The sequence below is a fragment of the Camellia sinensis genome, unplaced genomic scaffold (genome assembly GCF_055761805.1).
Source record: "Camellia sinensis isolate YWXY unplaced genomic scaffold, ASM5576180v1 Unanchor4, whole genome shotgun sequence".
NCBI classification, from domain to species: Eukaryota; Viridiplantae; Streptophyta; class Magnoliopsida; order Ericales; family Theaceae; genus Camellia; species Camellia sinensis.
Genome location: NW_028129277.1, coordinates 15,887,501 through 15,908,442, shown reverse-complemented (window position 1 = coordinate 15,908,442; position 20,942 = coordinate 15,887,501).

Here is a 20,942-nt window from a genome sequence, read left to right as displayed (position 1 = left end):
GCTGCCTTGGCCGTGGCATGGCATGCTGCTGGCCTTGGCCATGGCATGGCAAGGCATGCTGCTGGCTTGGGCTGGGCTGCCTTGGCCTTGGCATGGCATGCCGCTGGCCTTGGTCTTGGCATGGCATGCTGCTGGCTTTGGCTGGGCTGCCTTGGCCGTGGCATGGCATGCCGCTGGCATTGGCCTTGGCATGGCATGCTGCTGGCTTGGGCTGGGCTGCCTTCGCCTTGGCATGGCATGCTGCTGGCCTTGGCCTTGGCATGGCATGCTGCTGGCTTTGGCTGGGCTGCCTTTGGCCGTGGCATGGCATGCTGCTGGCCTTGGCCATGGCATGGCATGGCATGCTGCTGGCTTGGGCTGGGCTGCCTTGGCCTTGGCATGGCATGCCGCTGGCCTTGGCCTTGGCATGGCATGCCGCTGGCCTTGGCCTTGGCATGGCATGCTGCTGGCTTTGGCTGGGCTCCCTTGGCCATGGCATGGCATGCCGCTGGCCTTGGCCTTGGCATGGCATGCTGCTGGCTTTGGCTGGGCTGCCTTGGCCGTGGCATGGCATGCCGCTGGCATTGGCCTTGGCATGGCATGCTGCTGGCTTGGGCTGGGCTGCCTTCGCCTTGGCATGGCATGCTGCTGGCCTTGGCCTTGGCATGGCATGCTGCTGGCTTTGGCTGGGCTGCCTTTGGCCGTGGCATGGCATGCTGCTGGCCTTGGCCATGGCATGGCATGGCATGCTGCTGGCTTGGGCTGGGCTGCCTTGGCCTTGGCATGGCATGCCGCTGGCCTTGGCCTTGGCATGGCATGCTGCTGGCTTTGGCTGGGCTCCCTTGGTCGTGGCATGGCATGCCGCTGGCCTTGGCCTTGGCATGGCATGCTGCTGGCTTTGGCTGGGCTGCCTTGGCCGTGGCATGGCATGCCGCTGGCATTGGCCTTGGCATGGCATGCTGCTGGCTTGGGCTGGGCTGCCTTCGCCTTGGCATGGCATGCTGCTGGCCTTCGCCATGGCATGGCATGCTGCTGGCTTTGGCTGGGCTGCCTTTGGCCGTGGCATGGCATGCTGCTGGCCTTGGCCATGGCATGGCATGGCATGCTGCTGGCTTGGGCTGGGCTTCCTTGGCCTTGGCATGGCATGCCGCTGGCCTTGGCCTTGGCATGGCATGCTGCTGGCTTTGGCTGGGCTGCCTTCGCCGTGGCATGGCATGCTACTGGCCTTGGCCTTGGTAAGGCATGCTGCTGGCTTCGGATGGGCTGCCTTGGCCGTGGCGTGGCATGCTGCTGGCCTAGGCCTTGGCATGGCATGCTGCTGGCTTTGGCTGGGCTGCCTTGGCCGTGGCATGCCATGCTGCTGGCCTTGGCCATGGCATGGCATGGCATGCTGCTGGCTTGGGCTGGGCTGCCTTGGCCTTGGCATGGCATGCTGCTGGCCTTGGCCTTGGCATGGCATGCTGCTGGCCTTGGCCTTGGCATGGCATGCTGCTGGCTTTGGCTGGGCTGCCTTGGCCGTGGCATGGCATGCTGCTGGCCTTGGCCTGGGCATGGCATGCTGCTGGCTTTGGCTGGGCTGCCTTGGCCGTGGCATGGCATGCTGCTGGCGATGGCCTTGGCATGGCATGCTGCTGGCTTGGGCTGGGCTGCCTTGGCCGTGGCATGGCATGCTGCTGGCCTTGGCCATGGCATGGCAGGGCATGCTGCTGGCTTGCGCAGGGCTGCCTTGGCCTTGGCATGGCATGCTGCTGGCCTTGGCCTTGGCATGGCATGCTGCTGGCTTTGGCTGGGCTGCCTTGGCCGTGGCATGGCATGCTGCTGGCCTTGGTCTTGGCATGGCATGCTGCTGGCTTGGGCTGGGCTGCCTTGGCCGTGGCATGGCATGCTGTTGGCCTTGGCCATGGCATGGCATGGCATGCTGCTGGCTTGGGCTGGGCTGCCTTGGCCTTGGCATGGCATGCCGCTGGCCTTGACCTTGGCATGGCATGCTGCTGGCTTTGGTTGGGCTCCCTTGGCCGTGGCATGGCATGCCGCTGGCCTTGGCCTTGGCATGGCATGCTGCTGGCTTTGGCTGGGCTGCCTTCGCCGTGGCATGGCATGCTACTGGCCTTGGCCTTGGTAAGGCATGCTGCTGGCTTCGGATGGGCTGCCTTGGCCGTGGCGTGGCATGCTGCTGGCCTAGGCCTTGGCATGGCATGCTGCTGGCTTTGGCTGGGCTGCCTTGGCCGTGGCATGCCATGCTGCTGGCCTTGGCCATGGCATGGCATGGCATGCTGCTGGCTTGGGCTGGGCTGCCTTGGCCTTGGCATGGCATGCTGCTGGCCTTGGCCTTGGCATGGCATGCTGCTGGCCTTGGCCTTGGCATGGCATGCTGCTGGCTTTGGCTGGGCTGCCTTGGCCGTGGCATGGCATGCTGCTGGCGATGGCCTTGGCATGGCATGCTGCTGGCTTGGGCTGGGCTGCCTTGGCCGTGGCATGGCATGCTGCTGGCCTTGGCCATGGCATGGCATGGCATGCTGCTGGCTTGGGCAGGGCTGCCTTGGCCTTGGCATGGCATGCTGCTGGCTTTGGCTGGGCTGCCTTGGCCGTGGCATGGCATGCTGCTGGCCTTGGCCTTGGCATGGCATGCTGCTGGCTTGGGCTGGGCTGCCTTGGCCTTGGCATGGCATGCTGCTGGCCTTGGCCATGGCATGGCATGGCATGCTGCTGGCTTGGCCTGGGCTGCCTTGGCCTTGGCATGGCATGCCGCTGGCCTTGGCCTTGGCATAGCATGCTGCTGGCTTTGGCTGGGCTCCCTTGGCCGTGGCATGGCATGCCGCTGGCCTTGGCCTTGGCATGGCATGCTGCTGGCTTTGGCTGGGCTGCCTTGGCCATGGCATGGCATGCCGCTGGCATTGGCCTTGGCATGGCATGCTGCTGGCTTGGGCTGGGCTGCCTTTGCCTTGGCATGGCATGCTGCTGGCCTTGGCCTTGGCATGGCATGCTGCTGGCTTTGGCTGGGCTGCCTTTGGCCGTGGCATGGCATGCTGCTGGCCTTGGCCATGGCATGGCATGCTGCTGGCTTGGGCTGGGCTGCCTTGGCCTTGGCATGGCATGCTGCTGGCCTTGGCCTTGGCATGGCATGCTGCTGGGTTTGGCTGGGCTGCCTTGGCCGTGGCATGGCATGCTGCTGGCCTTGGCCTGGGCATGGCATGCTGCTGGCTTTGGCTGGGCTGCCTTGGCCGTGGCATGGCATGCTGCTGGCGATGGCCTTGGCATGGCATGCTGCTGGCTTGGGCTGGGCTGCCTTGGCCGTGGCATGGCATGCTGCTGGCCTTGGCCATGGCATGGCATGGCATGCTGCTGGCTTGGGCAGGGCTGCCTTGGCCTTGGCATGGCATGCTGCTGGCTTTGGCTGGGCTGCCTTGGCCGTGGCATGGCATGCTGCTGGCCTTGGCCTTGGCATGGCATGCTGCTGGCTTGGGCTGGGCTGCCTTGGCCTTGGCATGGCATGCTGCTGGCCCTGGCCATGGCATGGCATGGCATGCTGCTGGCTTGGCCTGGGCTGCCTTGGCCTTGGCATGGCATGCCGCTGGCCTTGGCCTTGGCATGGCATGCTGCTGGCTTTGGCTGGGCTCCCTTGGCCGTGGCATGGCATGCCGCTGGCCTTGGCCTTGGCATGGCATGCTGCTGGCTTTGGCTGGGCTGCCTTGGCCGTGGCATGGCATGCCGCTGGCATTGGCCTTGGCATGGCATGCTGCTGGCTTGGGCTGGGCTGCCTTCGCCTTGGCATGGCATGCTGCGGGCCTTGGCCTTGGCATGGCATGCTGCTGGCTTTGGCTGGGCTGCCTTTGGCCGTGGCATGGCATGCTGCTGGCCTTGGCCATGGCATGGCATGGCATGCTGCTGGCTTGGGCTGGGCTGCCTTGGCCTTGGCATGGCATGCCGCTGGCCTTGGCCTTGGCATGGCATGCTGCTGGCTTTGGCTGGGCTCCCTGGGCCGTGGCATGGCATGCCGCTGACCTTGGCCTTGGCATGGCATGCTGCTGGCTTTGGCTGGGCTGCCTTGGCCGTGGCATGGCATGCCGCTGGCATTGGCCTTGGCATGGCATGCTGCTGGCTTGGGCTGGGCTGCCTTCGCCTTGGCATGGCATGCTGCTGGCTTTGGCTGGGCTGCCTTTGGCCGTGGCATGGCATGCTGCTGGCCTTGGCCATGGCATGGCATGGCATGCTGCTGGCTTGGGCTGGGCTTCCTTGGCCTTGGCATGGCATGTCGCTGGCCTTGGCCTTGGCATGGCATGCTGCTGGCTTTGGCTGGGTTGCCTTCGCCGTGGCATGGCATGCCACTGGCCTTGGCCTTGGCAAGGCATGCTGCTGGCTTTGGATGGGCTGCCTTGGCCGTGGCGTGGCATGCTGCTGGCCTAGGCCTTGGCATGGCATGCTGCTGGCTTTGGCTGGGCTGCCTTGGCCGTGGCATGCCATGCTGCTGGCCTTGGCCATGGCATGGCATGGCATGCTGCTGGCTTGGGCTGGGCTGCCTTGGCCTTGGCATGGCATGCTGCTGGCCTTGGCCTTGGCATGGCATGCTGCTGGCCTTGGCCTTGGCATGGCATGCTGCTGGCTTTGGCTGGGCTGCCTTGGCCATGGCATGGCATGCTGCTGGCCTTGGCCTGGGCATGGCATGCTGCTGGCTTTGGCTGGGCTGCCTTGGCCGTGGCATGGCATGCTGCTGGCGATGGCCTTGGCATGGCATGCTGCTGGCTTGGGCTGGGCTGCCTTGGCCGTGGCATGGCATGCTGCTGGCCTTGGCCATGGCATGGCATGGCATGCTGCTGGCTTGGGCAGGGCTGCCTTGGCCTTGGCATGACATGCTGCTGGCTTTGGCTGGGCTGCCTTGGCCGTGGCATGGCATGCTGCTGGCCTTGGCTTTGGCATGGCATGCTGCTGGCTTGGGCTGGGCTGCCTTGGCTTTGGCATGGCATGCTGCTGGCCTTGGCCATGGCATGGCATGGCATGCTGCTGGCTTGGCCTGGGCTGCCTTGGCCTTGGCATGGCATGCCGCTGGCCTTGGCCTTGGCATGGCATGCTGCTGGCTTTGGCTGGGATCCCTTGGCCGTGGCATGGCATGCCGCTGGCCTTGGCCTTCGCATGGCATGCTGCTGGCTTTGGCTGGGATGCCTTGGCCGTGGCATGGCATGCCGCTGGCATTGGCCTTGGCATGGCATGCTGCTGGCTTGGGCTGGGCTGCCTTCGCCTTGGCATGGCATGCTGCTGGCCTTGGCCTTGGCATGGCATGCTGCTGGCTGGGCTGCCTTTGGCCGTGGCATGGCATGCTGCTGGCCTTGGCCATGGCATGGCATGGCATGCTGCTGGCTTGGGCTGGGCTGCCTTGGCTTTGGCATGGCATGCCGCTGGCCTTGGCCTTGGCCTTGGCATGGCATGCTGCTGGCTTTGGCTGGGCTCCCTTGGCCGTGGCATGGCATGCCGCTGGCCTTGGCCTTGGCATGGCATGCTGCTGGCTTTGGCTGGGCTGCCTTGGCCGTGGCATGGCATGCCGCTGGCATTGGCCTTGGCATGGCATGCTGCTGGCTTGGGCTGGGCTGCCTTCGCCTTGGCATGGCATGCTGCTGGCCTTGGCCTTGGCATGGCATGCTGCTGGCTTTGGCTGGGCTGCCTTTGGCCGTGGCATGGCATGCTGCTGGCCTTGGCCATGGCATGGCATGGCATGCTGCTGGCTTGGGCTGGGCTGCCTTGGCCTTGGCATGGCATGCCGCTGGCCTTGGCCTTGGCATGGCATGCTGCTAGCTTTGGCTGGGCTCCCTTGGCCGTGGCATGGCATGCCGCTGACCTTGGCCTTGGCATGGCATGCTGCTGGCTTTGGCTGGGCTGCCTTGGCCGTGGCATGGCATGCCGCTGGCATTGGCCTTGGCATGGCATGCTGCTGGCTTGGGCTGGGCTGCCTTCGCCTTGGCATGGCATGCTGCTGGCCTTCGCCTTGGCATGGCATGCTGCTGGCTTTGGCTGGGCTGCCTTTGGCCGTGGCATGGCATGCTGCTGGCCTTGGCCATGGCATGGCATGGCATGCTGCTGGCTTGGGCTGGCCTTCCTTGGCCTTGGCATGGCATGCCGCTGGCCTTGGCCTTGGCATGGCATGCTGCTGGCTTTGGCTGGGTTGCCTTCGCCGTGGCATGGCATGCTACTGGCCTTGGCCTTGGCAAGGCATGCTGCTGGCTTTGGATGGGCTGCCTTGGCCGTGGCGTGGCATGCTGCTGGCCTAGGCCTTGGCATGGCATGCTGCTGGCTTTGGCTGGGCTGCCTTGGCCGTAGCATGCCATGCTGCTGGCCTTGGCCATGGCATGGCATGGCATGCTGCTGGCTTAGGCTGGACTGCCTTGGCCTTGGCATGGCATGCTGCTGGCCTTGGCCTTGGCATGGCATGCTGCTGGCCTTGGCCTTGGCATGGCATGTTGCTGGCTTTGGCTGGGCTGCCTTGGCCGTGGCATGGCATGCTGCTGGCCTTGGCCTGGGCATGGCATGCTGCTGGCTTTGGCTGGGCTGCCTTGGCCGTGGCATGGCATGCTGCTGGCGATGGCCTTGGCATGGCATGCTGCTGGCTTGGGCTGGGCTGCCTTGGCCGTGGCATGCCATGCTGCTGGCTTGGGCTGGGCTGCCTTGGCCTTGGCATGGCATGCTGCTGGCCTTGGCCTTGGCATGGCATGCTGCTGGCCTTGGCCTTGGCATGGCATGCTGCTGGCTTTGGCTGGGCTGCCTTGGCCGTGGCATGGCATGCTGCTGGCCTTGGCCTGGGCATGGCATGCTGCTGGCTTTGGCTGGGCTGCCTTGGCCGTGGCACGGCATGCTGCTGGCGATGGCCTTGGCATGGCATGCTGCTGGCTTGGGCTGGGCTGCCTTGGCCGTGGCATGGCATGCGGCTGGCCTTGGCCATGGCATGGCATGGCATGCTGCTGGCTTGGGCTGGGCTGCCTTGGCCTTGGCATGGCATGCCGCTGGCCTTGGCCTTGGCATGGCATGCTGCTGGCTTTGGCTGGGCTGCCTTGGCCGTGGCATGGCATGCCGCTGGCATTGGCCTTGGCATGGCATGCTGCTGGCTTGGGCTGGGCTGCCTTCGCCTTGGCATGGCATGCTGCTGGCCTTGGCCTTGGCATGGCATGCTGCTGGCTTTGGCTGGGCTGCCTTTGGCCGTGGCATGGCATGCTGCTGGCCTTGGCCATGGCATGGCATGGCATGCTGCTGGCTTAGGCTGGGCTGCCTTGGCCTTGGCATGGCATGCCGCTGGCCTTGGCCTTGGCATGGCATGCCGCTGGCCTTGGCCTTGGCATGGCATGCTGCTGGCTTTGGCTGGGCTCCCTTGGCCGTGGCATGGCATGCCGCTGGCTTTGGCTGGGCTGCCTTGGCCGTGGCATGGCATGCCGCTGGCATTGGCCTTGCCATGGCATGCTGCTGGCTTGGGCTGGGCTGCCTTCGCCTTGGCATGGCATGCTGCTGGCCTTGGCCTTGGCATGGCATGCTGCTGGCTTTGGCTGGGCTGCCTTTGGCCGTGGCATGGCATGCTGCTGGCCTTGGCCATGGCATGGCATGGCATGCTGCTGGCTTGGGCTGGGCTGCCTTGGCCTTGGCATGGCATGCCGCTGGCCTTGGCCTTGGCATGGCATGCTGCTGGCTTTGGCTGGGCTCCCTTGGCCGTGGCATGGCATGCCGCTGGCCTTGGCCTTGGCATGGCATGCTGCTGGCTTTGGCTGGGCTGCCTTGGCCGTGGCATGGCATGCCGCTGGCATTGGCCTTGGCATGGCATGCTGCTGGCTTGGGCTGGGCTGCCTTCGCCTTGGCATGGCATGCTGCTGGCCTTCGCCTTGGCATGGCATGCTGCTGGCTTTGGCTGGGCTGCCTTTGGCCGTGGCATGGCATGCTGCTGGCCTTGGCCATGGCATGGCATGGCATGCTGCTGGCTTGGGCTGGGCTTTCTTGGCCTTGGCATGGCATGCCGCTGGCCTTGGCCTTGGCATGGCATGCTGCTGGCTTTGGCTGGGCTGCCTTCGCCGTGGCATGGCATGCTACTGGCCTTGGCCTTGGCAAGGCATGCTGCTGGCTTTGGGTGGGCTGCCTTGGCCGTGGCGTGGCATGCTGCTGGCCTAGGCCTTGGCATGGCATGCTGCTGGCTTTGGCTGGGCTGCCTTGGCCGTGGCATGCCATGCTGCTGGCCTTGGCCATGGCATGGCATGGCATGCTGCTGGCTTGGGCTGGGCTGCCTTGGCCTTGGCATGGCATGCTGCTGGCCTTGGCCTTGGCATGGCATGCTGCTGGCCTTGGCCTTGGCATGGCATGCTGCTGGCTTTGGCTGGGCTGCCTTGGCCGTGGCATGGCATGCTGCTGGCCTTGGCCTGGGCATGGCATGCTGCTGGCTTTGGCTGGGCTGCCTTGGCCGTGGCATGGCATGCTGCTGGCGATGGCCTTGGCATGGCATGCTGCTGGCTTGGGCTGGGCTGCCTTGGCCGTGGCATGGCATGCTGCTGGCCTTGGCCATGGCATGGCATGCTGCTGGCCTTGGCCATGGCATGGCATGGCATGCTGCTGGCTTGGGCAGGGCTGCCTTGGCCTTGGCATGGCATGCTGCTGGCCTTGGCCTTGGCATGGCATGCTGCTGGCTTTGGCTGGGCTGCCTTGGCCGTGGCATGGCATGCTGCTGGCCTTGGTCTTGGCATGGCATGCTGCTGGCTTGGGCTGGGCCGCCTTGGCCGTGGCATGGCATGCTGTTGGCCTTGGCCATGGCATGGCATGGCATGCTGCTGGCTTGGGCTGGGCTGCCTTGGCCTTGGCATGGCATGCCGCTGGCCTTGACCTTGGCATGGCATGCTGCTGGCTTTGGCTGGGCTCCCTTGGCCGTGGCATGGCATGCCGCTGGCCTTGGCCTTGGCATGGCATGCTGCTGGCTTTGGCTGGGCTGCCTTGGCTGTGGCATGGCATGCCGCTGGCATTGGCCTTGGCATGGCATGCTGCTGGCTTGGGCTGGGCTGCCTTGGCCTTGGCATGGCATGCTGCTGGCCTTGGCCTTGGCATGGCGTGCAGCTGGCTTTGGCTGGGCTGCCTTGGCCGTGCCATGGCATGCTGCTGGGCTTGGCCTTGGCATGGCCTGCTGCTGGCTTTGGCTGGGCTGCCTTGGCCGTGGCATGGCATGCTGCTGGCCTAGGCCTTGGCATGGCATGCTGCTGGCTTTGGCTGGGCTGCCTTGGCTGTGGCATGGCATGCTGCTGGCCTTGGCCATGGCATGGCTTGGCATGGTGCTGGCTTAGGCTCGGCTGCCTTGGCCTTGGCATGGCATGCTGCTGGCCTTGGCCTTGGCATGGCATGCTGCTGGCTTTGGCTGGGCTGCCTTGGCCGTGGCATGGCATGTTGCTGGCCTTGGCCTTCGCATGGCATGCTGCTGGCTTTGGCTGGGCTGCCTTGGCCGTGGCATGGCATGCTGCTGGCCTAGGCCTTGGCATGGCATGCTGCTGGCTTTGGCTGGGCTGCCTTGGCCGTGGCATGCCATGCTGCTGGCCTTGGCCATGGCATGGCATGGCATGCTGCTGGCTTGGGCTGGGCTGCCTTGGCCTTGGCATGGCATGCTGCTGGCCTTGGCCTTGGCATGGCATGCTGCTGGCCTTGGCCTTGGCATGGCATGCTGCTGGCTTTGGCTGGGCTGCCTTGGCCGTGGCATGGCATGCTGCTGGCCTTGGCCTGGGCATGGCATGCTGCTGGCTTTGGCTGGGCTGCCTTGGCCGTCGCATGGCATGCTGCTGGCGATGGCCTTGGCATGGCATGCTGCTGGCTTGGGCTGGGCTGCCTTGGCCGTGGCTTGCCATGCTGCTGGCTTGGGCTGGGCTGCCTTGGCCTTGGCATGGCATGCTGCTGGCCTTGGCCTTGGCATGGCATGCTGCTGGCCTTGGCCTTGGCATGGCATGCTGCTGGCTTTGACTGGGCTGGCTTGGCCGTGGCATGGCATGCTGCTGGCCTTGGCCTGGGCATGGCATGCTGCTGGCTTTGGCTGGGCTGCCTTGGCCGTGGCATGGCATGCTGCTGGCGATGGCCTTGGCATGGCATGCTGCTGGCTTGGGCTGGGCTGCCTTGGCCGTGGCATGGCATGCTGCTGGCCTTGGCCATGGCATGGCAAGGCATGTTGCTGGCTTGGGCTGGGCTGCCTTGGCCTTGGCATGGCATGCCGCTGGCCTTGGTCTTGGCATGGCATGCTGCTGGCTTTGGCTGGGCTGCCTTGGCCGTGGCATGGCATGCCGCTGGCATTGGCCTTGGCATGGCATGCTGCTGGCTTGGGCTGGGCTGCCTTCGCCTTGGCATGGCATGCTGCTGGCCTTGGCCTTGGCATGGCATGCTGCTGGCTTTGGCTGGGCTGCCTTTGGCCGTGGCATGGCATGCTGCTGGCCTTGGCCATGGCATGGCATGGCATGCTGCTGGCTTGGGCTGGGCTGCCTTGGCCTTGGCATGGCATGCCGCTGGCCTTGGCCTTGGCATGGCATGCCGCTGGCCTTGGCCTTGGCATGGCATGCCGCTGGCCTTGGCCTTGGCATGGCATGCTGCTGGCTTTGGCTGGGCTCCCTTGGCCATGGCATGGCATGCCGCTGGCCTTGGCCTTGGCATGGCATGCTGCTGGCTTTGGCTGGGCTGCCTTGGCCGTGGCATGGCATGCCGCTGGCATTGGCCTTGGCATGGCATGCTGCTGGCTTGGGCTGGGCTGCCTTCGCCTTGGCATGGCATGCTGCTGGCCTTGGCCTTGGCATGGCATGCTGCTGGCTTTGGCTGGGCTGCCTTTGGCCGTGGCATGGCATGCTGCTGGCCTTGGCCATGGCATGGCATGGCATGCTGCTGGCTTGGGCTGGGCTGCCTTGGCCTTGGCATGGCATGCCGCTGGCCTTGGCCTTGGCATGGCATGCTGCTGGCTTTGGCTGGGCTCCCTTGGTCGTGGCATGGCATGCCGCTGGCCTTGGCCTTGGCATGGCATGCTGCTGGCTTTGGCTGGGCTGCCTTGGCCGTGGCATGGCATGCCGCTGGCATTGGCCTTGGCATGGCATGCTGCTGGCTTGGGCTGGGCTGCCTTCGCCTTGGCATGGCATGCTGCTGGCCTTCGCCATGGCATGGCATGCTGCTGGCTTTGGCTGGGCTGCCTTTGGCCGTGGCATGGCATGCTGCTGGCCTTGGCCATGGCATGGCATGGCATGCTGCTGGCTTGGGCTGGGCTTCCTTGGCCTTGGCATGGCATGCCGCTGGCCTTGGCCTTGGCATGGCATGCTGCTGGCTTTGGCTGGGCTGCCTTCGCCGTGGCATGGCATGCTACTGGCCTTGGCCTTGGTAAGGCATGCTGCTGGCTTCGGATGGGCTGCCTTGGCCGTGGCGTGGCATGCTGCTGGCCTAGGCCTTGGCATGGCATGCTGCTGGCTTTGGCTGGGCTGCCTTGGCCGTGGCATGCCATGCTGCTGGCCTTGGCCATGGCATGGCATGGCATGCTGCTGGCTTGGGCTGGGCTGCCTTGGCCTTGGCATGGCATGCTGCTGGCCTTGGCCTTGGCATGGCATGCTGCTGGCCTTGGCCTTGGCATGGCATGCTGCTGGCTTTGGCTGGGCTGCCTTGGCCGTGGCATGGCATGCTGCTGGCCTTGGCCTGGGCATGGCATGCTGCTGGCTTTGGCTGGGCTGCCTTGGCCGTGGCATGGCATGCTGCTGGCGATGGCCTTGGCATGGCATGCTGCTGGCTTGGGCTGGGCTGCCTTGGCCGTGGCATGGCATGCTGCTGGCCTTGGCCATGGCATGGCATGGCATGCTGCTGGCTTGCGCAGGGCTGCCTTGGCCTTGGCATGGCATGCTGCTGGCCTTGGCCTTGGCATGGCATGCTGCTGGCTTTGGCTGGGCTGCCTTGGCCGTGGCATGGCATGCTGCTGGCCTTGGTCTTGGCATGGCATGCTGCTGGCTTGGGCTGGGCTGCCTTGGTCGTGGCATGGCATGCTGTTGGCCTTGGCCATGGCATGGCATGGCATGCTGCTGGCTTGGGCTGGGCTGCCTTGGCCTTGGCATGGCATGCCGCTGGCCTTGACCTTGGCATGGCATGCTGCTGGCTTTGGTTGGGCTCCCTTGGCCGTGGCATGGCATGCCGCTGGCCTTGGCCTTGGCATGGCATGCTGCTGGCTTTGGCTGGGCTGCCTTGGCTGTGGCATGGCATGCCGCTGGCATTGACCTTGGCATGGCATGCTGCTGGCTTGGGCTGGGCTGCCTTGGCCTTGGCATGGCATGCTGCTGGCCTTGGCCTTGGCATGGCGTGCAGCTGGCTTTGGCTGGGCTGCCTAGGCCGTGCCATGGCATGCTGCTGGGCTTGGCCTTGGCATGGCCTGCTGCTGGCTTTGGCTGGGCTGCCTTGGCCGTGGCATGGCATGCTGCTGGCCTAGGCCTTGGCATGGCATGCTGCTGGCTTTGGCTGGGCTGCCTTGGCCGTGGCATGGCATGCTGCTGGCCTTGGCCATGGCATGGCTTGGCATGGTGCTGGCTTGGGCTCGGCTGCCTTGGCCTTGGTATGGCATGCTGCTGGCCTTGGCCTTGGCATGGCATGCTGCTGGCTTTGGCTGGGCTGCCTTGGCCGTGGCATGGCATGTTGCTGGCCTTGGCCTTCGCATGGCATGCTGCTGGCTTTGGCTGGGCTGCCTTGGCCGTGGCATGGCATGCTGCTGGCCTAGGCCTTGGCATGGCATGCTGCTGGCTTTGGCTGGGCTGCCTTGGCCGTGGCATGCCATGCTGCTGGCCTTGGCCATGGCATGGCATGGCATGCTGCTGGCTTGGGCTGGGCTGCCTTGGCCTTGGCATGGCATGCTGCTGGCCTTGGCCTTGGCATGGCATGCTGCTGGCCTTGGCCTTGGCATGGCATGCTGGTGGCTTTGGCTGGGCTGCCTTGGCCGTGGCATGGCATGCTGCTGGCCTTGGCCTGGGCATGGCATGCTGCTGGCTTTGGCTGGGCTGCCTTGGCCGTCGCATGGCATGCTGCTGGCGATGGCCTTGGCACGGCATGCTGCTGGCTTGGGCTGGGCTGCCTTGGCCGTGGCATGGCATGCTGCTGGCCTTGGCCATGGCATGGCATGGCATGCTGCTGGCTTGGGCTGGGCTGCCTTGGCCTTGGCATGGCATGCCGCTGGCCTTGGCCTTGGCATGGCATGCTGCTGGCTTTGGCTGGGCTCCCTTGGCCGTGGCATGGCATGCCGCTGGCCTTGGCCGTGGCATGGCATGCCGCTGGCCTTGGCCTTGGCATGGCATGCTGCTGGCTTTGGCTGGGCTGCCTTGGCCGTGGCATGGCATGCCGCTGGCATTGGCGTTGGCATGGCATGCTGCTGGCTTGGGCTGGGCTGCCTTCGCCTTGGCCTGGCATGCTGCTGGCCTTGGCCTTGGCATGGCATGCTGCTGGCTTTGGCTGGGCTGCCTTTGGCCGTGGCATGGCATGCTGCTGGCCTTGGCCATGGCATGGCATGGCATGCTGCTGGCTTGGGCTGGGCTGCCTTGGCCTTGGCATGGCATGCCGCTGGCCTTGGCCTTGGCATGGCATGCCGCTGGCCTTGGCCTTGGCAAGCCATGCTGCTGGCTTTGGCTGGGCTCCCTTGGCCGTGGCATGGCATGCCGCTGGCCTTGGCCTTGGCATGGCATGCTGCTGGCTTTGGCTGGGCTGCCTTGGCCGTGGCATGGCATGCCGCTGGCATTGGCCTTGGCATGGCATGCTGCTGGCTTGGGCTGGGCTGCCTTCGCCTTGGCATGGCATGCTGCTGGCCTTGGCCTTGGCATGGCATGCTGCTGGCTTTGGCTGGGCTGCCTTTGGCCGTGGCATGGCATGCTGCTGGCCTTGGCCATGGCATGGCATGGCATGCTGCTGGCTTGGGCTGGGCTGCCTTGGCCTTGGCATGGCATGCCGCTGGCCTTGGCCTTGGCATGGCATGCTGCTGGCTTTGGCTGGGCTCCCTTGGCCGTGGCATGGCATGCCGCTGGCCTTGGCCTTGGCATGGCATGCTGCTGGCTTTGGCTGGGCTGCCTTGGCCGTGGCATGGCATGCCGCTGGCATTGGCCTTGGCATGGCATGCTGCTGGCTTGGGCTGGGCTGCCTTCGCCCTGGCATGGCATGCTGCTGGCCTTCGCCTTGGCATGGCATGCTGCTGGCTTTGGCTGGGCTGCCTTTGGCCGTGGCATGGCATGCTGCTGGCCTTGGCCATGGCATGGCATGGCATGCTGCTGGCTTGGGCTGGGCTTCCTTGGCCTTGGCATGGCATGCCGCTGGCCTTGGCCTTGGCATGGCATGCTGCTGGCTTTGGCTGGGCTGCCTTCGCCGTGGCATGGCATGCTACTGGCCTTGGCCTTGGCAAGGCATGCTGCTGGCTTTGGATGGGCTGCCTTGGCCGTGGCGTGGCATGCTGCTGGCCTAGGCCTTGGCATGGCATGCTGCTGGCTTTGGCTGGGCTGCCTTGGCCGTGGCATGCCATGCTGCTGGCCTTGGCCATGGCATGGCATGGCATGCTGCTGGCTTGGGCTGGGCTGCCTTGGCCTTGGCATGGCATGCTGCTGGCCTTGGCCTTGGCATGGCATGCTGCTGGCCTTGGCCTTGGCATGGCATGCTGCTGGCTTTGGCTGGGCTGCCTTGGCCGTGGCATGGCATGCTGCTGGCTTTGGCTGGGCTGCCTTGGCCGTGGCATGGCATGCTGCTGGCGATGGCCTTGGCATGGCATGCTGCTGGCTTGGGCTGGGCTGCCTTGGCCGTGGCATGGCATGCTGCTGGCCTTGGCCATGGCATGGCATGGCATGCTGCTGGCTTGGGCAGGGCTGCCTTGGCCTTGGCATGGCATGCTGCTGGCCTTGGCCTTGGCATGGCATGCTGCTGGCTTTGGCTGGGCTGCTTTGGCCGTGGCATGGCATGCAGCTGGCCTTGGCCTTGGCATGGCATACTGCTGGCTTTGGCTGGGCTGCCTTGGCCGTGGCATGGCATGCTTCTGGCCTTGGCCATGGCATGGCGTGGCATGCTGCTGGCTTGGGCTGGGCTGCCTTGGCCTTGGCATAGCGTGCTGCTGGCCTTGGCCTTGGGATGGCATGCTGCTGGCTTTGGCTGGGCTGCCTTGGCCGTGGCATGGCATGCTGCTGGCCTTGGCCTTGGCATGGCATGCTGCTGGCTTTGGCTGGGCTGCCTTGGCCGTGGCATGGCATGCTGCTGGCCTTGGTCTTGGCATGGCATGCTGCTGGCTTGGGCTGGGCTGCCTTGGCCAAGGCATGGCATGCTGTTGGCCTTGGCCATGGCATGGCATGGCATGCTGCTGGCTTGGGCTGGGCTGCCTTGGCCTTGGCATGGCATGCTGCTGGCTTTGGCTGGGCTCCCTTGGCCGTGGCATGGCATGCCGCTGGCCTTGGCCTTGGCATGGCATGCTGCTGGCTTTGGCTAGGCTGCCTTGGCTGTGGCATGGCATGCCGCTGGCATTGGCCTTGGCATGGCATGCTGCTGGCTTGGGCCGGGCTGCCTTGGCCTTGGCATGGCATGCTGCTGGCCTTGGCCTTGGCATGGCGTGCAGCTGGCTTTGGCTGGGCTGCCTTGGCCGTGCCATGGCATGCTGCTGGCCTTGGCCTTGGCATGGCCTGCTGCTGGCTTTGGCTGGGCTGCCTTGGCCGTGGCATGGCATGCTGCTGGCCTAGGCCTTGGCATGGCATGCTGCTGGCTTTGGCTGGGCTGCCTTGGCCGTGGCATGGCATGCTGCTGGCCTTGGCCATGGCATGGCTTGGCATGGTGCTGGCTTGGGCTCGGCTGCCTTGGCCTTGGCATGGCATGCTGCTGGCCTTGGCCTTGGCATGGCATGCTGCTGGCTTTGGCTGGGCTGCCTTGGCCGTGGCATGGCATGTTGCTGGCCTTGGCCTTCGCATGGCATGCTGCTGGCTTTGGCTGGGCTGCCTTGGCCGTGGCATGGCATGCTGCTGGCCTAGGCCTTGGCATGGCATGCTGCTGGCTTTGGCTGGGCTGCCTTGGCCGTGGCATGGCATTCTGCTGGCCTTGGCCATGGCATGGCATGGCATGCTGCTGGCTTGGGCTGGGCTGCCTTGGCTTTGGCATGGCTTGCTGCTGGCCTTGGCCTTGGAATGGCATGATGCTGGCTTTGGCTGGGCTGCCTTGGCCGTGGCATGGCATGCTGCTGGCCTTGGCCTTGGCATGGCATGCTGCTGGCTTTTGCTGGGCTGCCTTGGCCGTGGCATGGCATGCTGCTGGCCTTGGCCTTGGCATGGCATGCTGCTGGCTTTGCCTGGGCTGCCTTGGCCGTGGCATGGCATGCTGCTGTCCTTGGCCATGGCATGGCATGGCATGTTGGTGGCTTGGGCTGGGCTGCCTTGGCCTTGGCATGGCATGCTGCTGGCCTTGGCCTTGGCATGGCATGCTGCTGGCTTTGGCTGGGCTGCCTTGGCCGTGGCATGGCATGCTGCTGGCCTTGGCCTTGCAAGGCATGCTGCTGGCTTTGGTTGGGCTGCCTTGGCCGTGGCAGGGCATGCTGCTGGCATTGGCCTTGGCGTGGCATGCGGCTGGCTTGGGCTGGGCTGCCTTGGCCTTGGCACGGCATGCTGCTGGCCATTGCCTTGGCATGGCATGCTGCTGGCTTTGGCTGGGCTGCCTTGGCCGTAGCATGGCATGCTGCTGGCCTTGGCCTTGGCATGGCATGCTGCTGGCTTTGGCTGGGCTGCTTTGGCCGTGGCATGGCATGCAGCTGGCCTTGGCCTTGGCATGGCATACTGCTGGCTTTGGCTGGGCTGCCTTGGCCGTGGCATGGCATGCTTCTGGCCTTGGCCATGGCATGGCATGGCATGCTGCTGGCTTGGGCTGGGCTGCCTTGGCCTTGGCATAGCGTGCTGCTGGCCTTGGCCTTGGGATGGCATGCTGCTGGCTTTGGCTGGGCTGCCTTGGCCGTGGCATGGCATGCTGCTGGCCTTGGCCTTGGCATGGCATGCTGCTGGCTTTGGCTGGGCTACCTTGGTCGTGGCATGGCATGCTGCTGGCCTTGGCCTTGGCATGGCATGCTGCTGGCTTTGGCTGGGCTGCCTTGGCCATGGCATGGCATGCTGCTGGCCTTGGCCTTGGGGCTGGGCTGCCTCGGCTGCGGTTCTTGTCACTAGACGTGCGTTGCGTACGAAGGCGTGCAAAGGCGTGCGCGACCATGCGCGCAACAAGCGCACCGTGGTCAAAAGACCACGCGCGCGGTATTCGCACAGGCCACGCTGCCCACGCCGCGGGCATGCCAGGCCAGGCTGCCCTGGCCGGCTGCATGCCAGGCCGCCCAGGCCGTGCGCATGCCATGCCGTGCTGCCCAGGCCGGCTGCATGCCAGGCCGCCCAGGCCGTGCGCATGCCATGCCGTGCTGCCCACGCCGCGGGCATGCCACGCCGGCTGCATGCCAGGTCGCCCAGGCCGTGCGCATGCCATGCCGTGCTGCCCACGCCGCGGGCATGCCAGGCCGGCTGCATGCCAGGCCGCCCAGGCCGTGCGCAGGCCATGTCGTGCTGCCCATGCCGCGCGCATGCCAGGCCGCCCACGCCCGCACGCATGCCACGCCATGCTGCTCAAGGCCGCGGTCCAGGCCGCCCAAGGCCGCGCCCGAGCCGCCCAAGGCCGCGTCCAGGCCGCCCAAGGCCGCGCCCAGGCAGCCCAAGGCCGCATCCAGGCCGCCCAAGGCCGCATCCAGGCTGTGCCCAGGCCGCCCAAGGCCGCGCCACGACCGCCCAAGGCCGCGGTCCAGGCCGCCCAAGGCCACGGCCGAGCCGCCCAAGACCGCAGCCCAGGCCGCGGTCGAGCCGCAGTGCATGTAACCCAAGGCCGCAGCCCAGGCCGCGCCCAACATGGGGCGTACCTGCCACTGCCTTGCCCTGGGCAAGGGAGGTGCCCCCCACTTATAATTGCCTGTTAAGCCCTTTTCAATCTGGCAGGAGGAAACATCAACCGTGTTCGAGGAGTCATAATGGGGTTTTTTTAAAAAGTAATGGTTTTTTGCCAAAACTTTCAACATGAAAGTTGTAGGAAATAATTTAATACACCATAAAAAAAATTAAAAAAAAAATTTTGGTACCGGAAATATTTTATTTTAATTTATTTCGATTTTAATACTTAAAAAATAATAAAAATTAATAAAAATGGTCAAAAAATTATGGAAAAATTCCAATAATTAAAGGATGATTCACTAGTAATTATAGAAATTATTAAATTATTTTTTTCATTTTTTTTATTTTATTTTGATTTTTTTTGCCAAATAAGGGCTTCAAAAATTCGAAAAGCTCAATAAAAATTGCAAAAAAATAGGGAATGACATTTAAAATTGATTGTAGTGCATTTTTAATTGTGTTGCACGGTTTGGGTAAGATTATAAAAGAATCATGTTCAAAAAGATCGATCAAGGCGGTGGCATGCCATGGCCTTGGCCTTGGCCTTTGCCCGCGGCCTTGGCCATGCCTTGCACAGGGACTTGGCCTTGCCCACTGCCTTGGCCTTGGCCTTGGCCTTGGCATGGCATGCTCGCCGAGGCCGTGGCATGCCTTGCTGCTAGCAAAGGCCGTGGCGTGGCATGCTCGCCCAGCCCGTGGCATGCCATGCTCGCCCAGCCCGTGGCACGCCATGTTGGCCCAAGGCATTGGCATGGCATGCCGGCCAAGGCATGCTGGCCAACGCTGCACAAGGCGGTGCCATGGCATGGCATGCTGACCAAGACCGTGCCATGGCATGCTGGGCGAGGCCGTGGCATGGCATGCTGGCCGACGCCGTGGCTTACCATGCCGCCACGGCCGTGGCATGCCGGGCAACGGACCGGCATGGCCCAGCCCGTGGCACGCCATGTTGGCCCAAGGCATTGGCATGGCATGCCGGCCAAGGCATGCTGGCCAACGCTGCGGCACGGCGTGCTGGACAAGGCGGTGCCATGGCATGGCATGCTGACCAAGACAGTGCCATGGCATGCTGGCCGAGGCCGTGCCATGGCATGCTGGCCGAGGCCGTGGCTTGCCATGCCGCCACGGCCGTGGCATGCTGGGCAACGGACCGGCATGGCATGCTGGCCGTGGTGGTGGCACGACATGCTGGCCAAGGCAGTGGCATGGCATGTTGGCCAAGGCTAAGGCATGGCACGCTGTGGCATGGCACGCTGGCCAAGGCAGTCGCAAGGCATGCGGGCCGAGGCCGTGGCATGGCATGCGGGACGAGGCCGTGGAACGGCCCGCTGGGCAACGCGGTGGCATGGCATGCTGGGCAACGCCGTGGCAAGGCATGCGGGCCGAGGCCTTGGCATGGCATGCTGGCCGAGGCCTTGGCATGGCATGCTGGCCGAGGCCGTGGCATGGCATGCGGGCCGAGGCCGTGGCAAGGCATGCGGGTCGAGGCCGTGGCATGGCATGCGTGCCGAGGCCGTGGCATGGCATGGCATGGCATGTTGGGCAACGCCGTGGCAAGAGATGCGGGCTGAGGTCGTGGCATGGCATGCGGGCCGAGGCCGAGGCCGTGGCATGGCATGTTGGGCAATGCCCTGGCAAGCCATGCGGGCCGAGGCCGTGGCGTGGCATGTTGGCCAAGGCTAAGGCATGGCACGCCGGGCAACGCGGTACATTGGCATGCTGGGCAACGCGGTGGTAAGGCATGAGGGCCGAGGCCGTGGCATGGCATGTTGGGCAACACCGTGGCAAGACATGCGGGCCGAGGCCATGGCATGGCATGCGGGCCGAGGCCGTCCGTGGCCTGGCATGCGGGGCGAGGCCGTGGCATGGCATGTTTGGCAACGCCGTGGCAAGACATGCGGGCCGTGGCATGGCATGGCTTGCGGGCCGAGGTCGTGGCATGGCATGTTGGGCAACGCCGTGGCAAGACATGCGGGGCGAGGCCATGGCATGACATGCGGGCCGAGGCCGTGGCATGTTAGGCAACTCCTTGGCGAGGCATGCGGGCCGAGGCCGTGGCATGGCATGCGGGCCGAGGCCGTGGCAGGGCATGAGGGCCGAGGCCGTGGCATGGCATGTTGAGCAACGACTTTGCAAGGCATGCGGGCCGAGGCCGTGGCATGGCACGCGGGCCGAGCCCGTGGCATGGCATGCGGGCCGAGGCCGTGGCATGGCACGCCGGCCGATCCCGTGGCATGGCATGCTTGCCAAGGCCGTGGCATGGCATTCCGTCCTTGGCATGAGGGGCAACGCTGTGGCATGGCATGCGGGCCGTGGCCGTGGCAAGGCATGTTGGCCAAGGCCATGGCATGGCCCGCTAGGCAACGCGGTGGCGTGGCAAGCTGGGCAACGCCGTGGCAAGGAATGTGGGCCGCGGCCTTGGCATGGCATGCGGGCTGAGGCCGTGGCATGGCATGCGGGCCGAGGCCGTGGCATGGCATGCGGGCCGAGGCCGTGGCGTGGCATGTTGGGCGACGCCGTAGCAAGGCATGCGGGCTGAGGCCGTGGCATGGCATGCGGGCCGAGCCCGTGGCATGGCATGTTGGGCGACGCCGTAGCAAGGCATGCGGTCCGAGGCCGTGGCATGTCATGCGGGCCGAGGCCGTGGCATGGCATGTTTGGCAACGCCGTGGCAAGACATGCGGGCCGTGGCATGGCATGGCATGCGGGCCGAGGCCGTGGCACGACATGTTGGCCAGGCCTACGGCATGGCACGCCGGGCAACGAGGTGGCATGGCATGCTGGGCAACGTGGTGGCAAGGCATGCGGGCCGGGGCCGTGGCATGGCATGTTGGGCAACGTCGTAGCAAGGCATGCGGGCCGAGGCCGTGGCATGGCAAGCGGGCCGAGGCCGTGGCATGGCACGTTGGGCGACGGCGTAGCAAGGCATGCGGTCCGAGGCCGTGGCACGTCATGCGGGCCGAGGCCGTGGCACGTCATGCGGGCCGAGGCCGTGGCATGGCATGCGGGCCGAGGCCGTGGCATGGCATGTTGGGCGACGCCGTAGCAAGGCATGCGGGC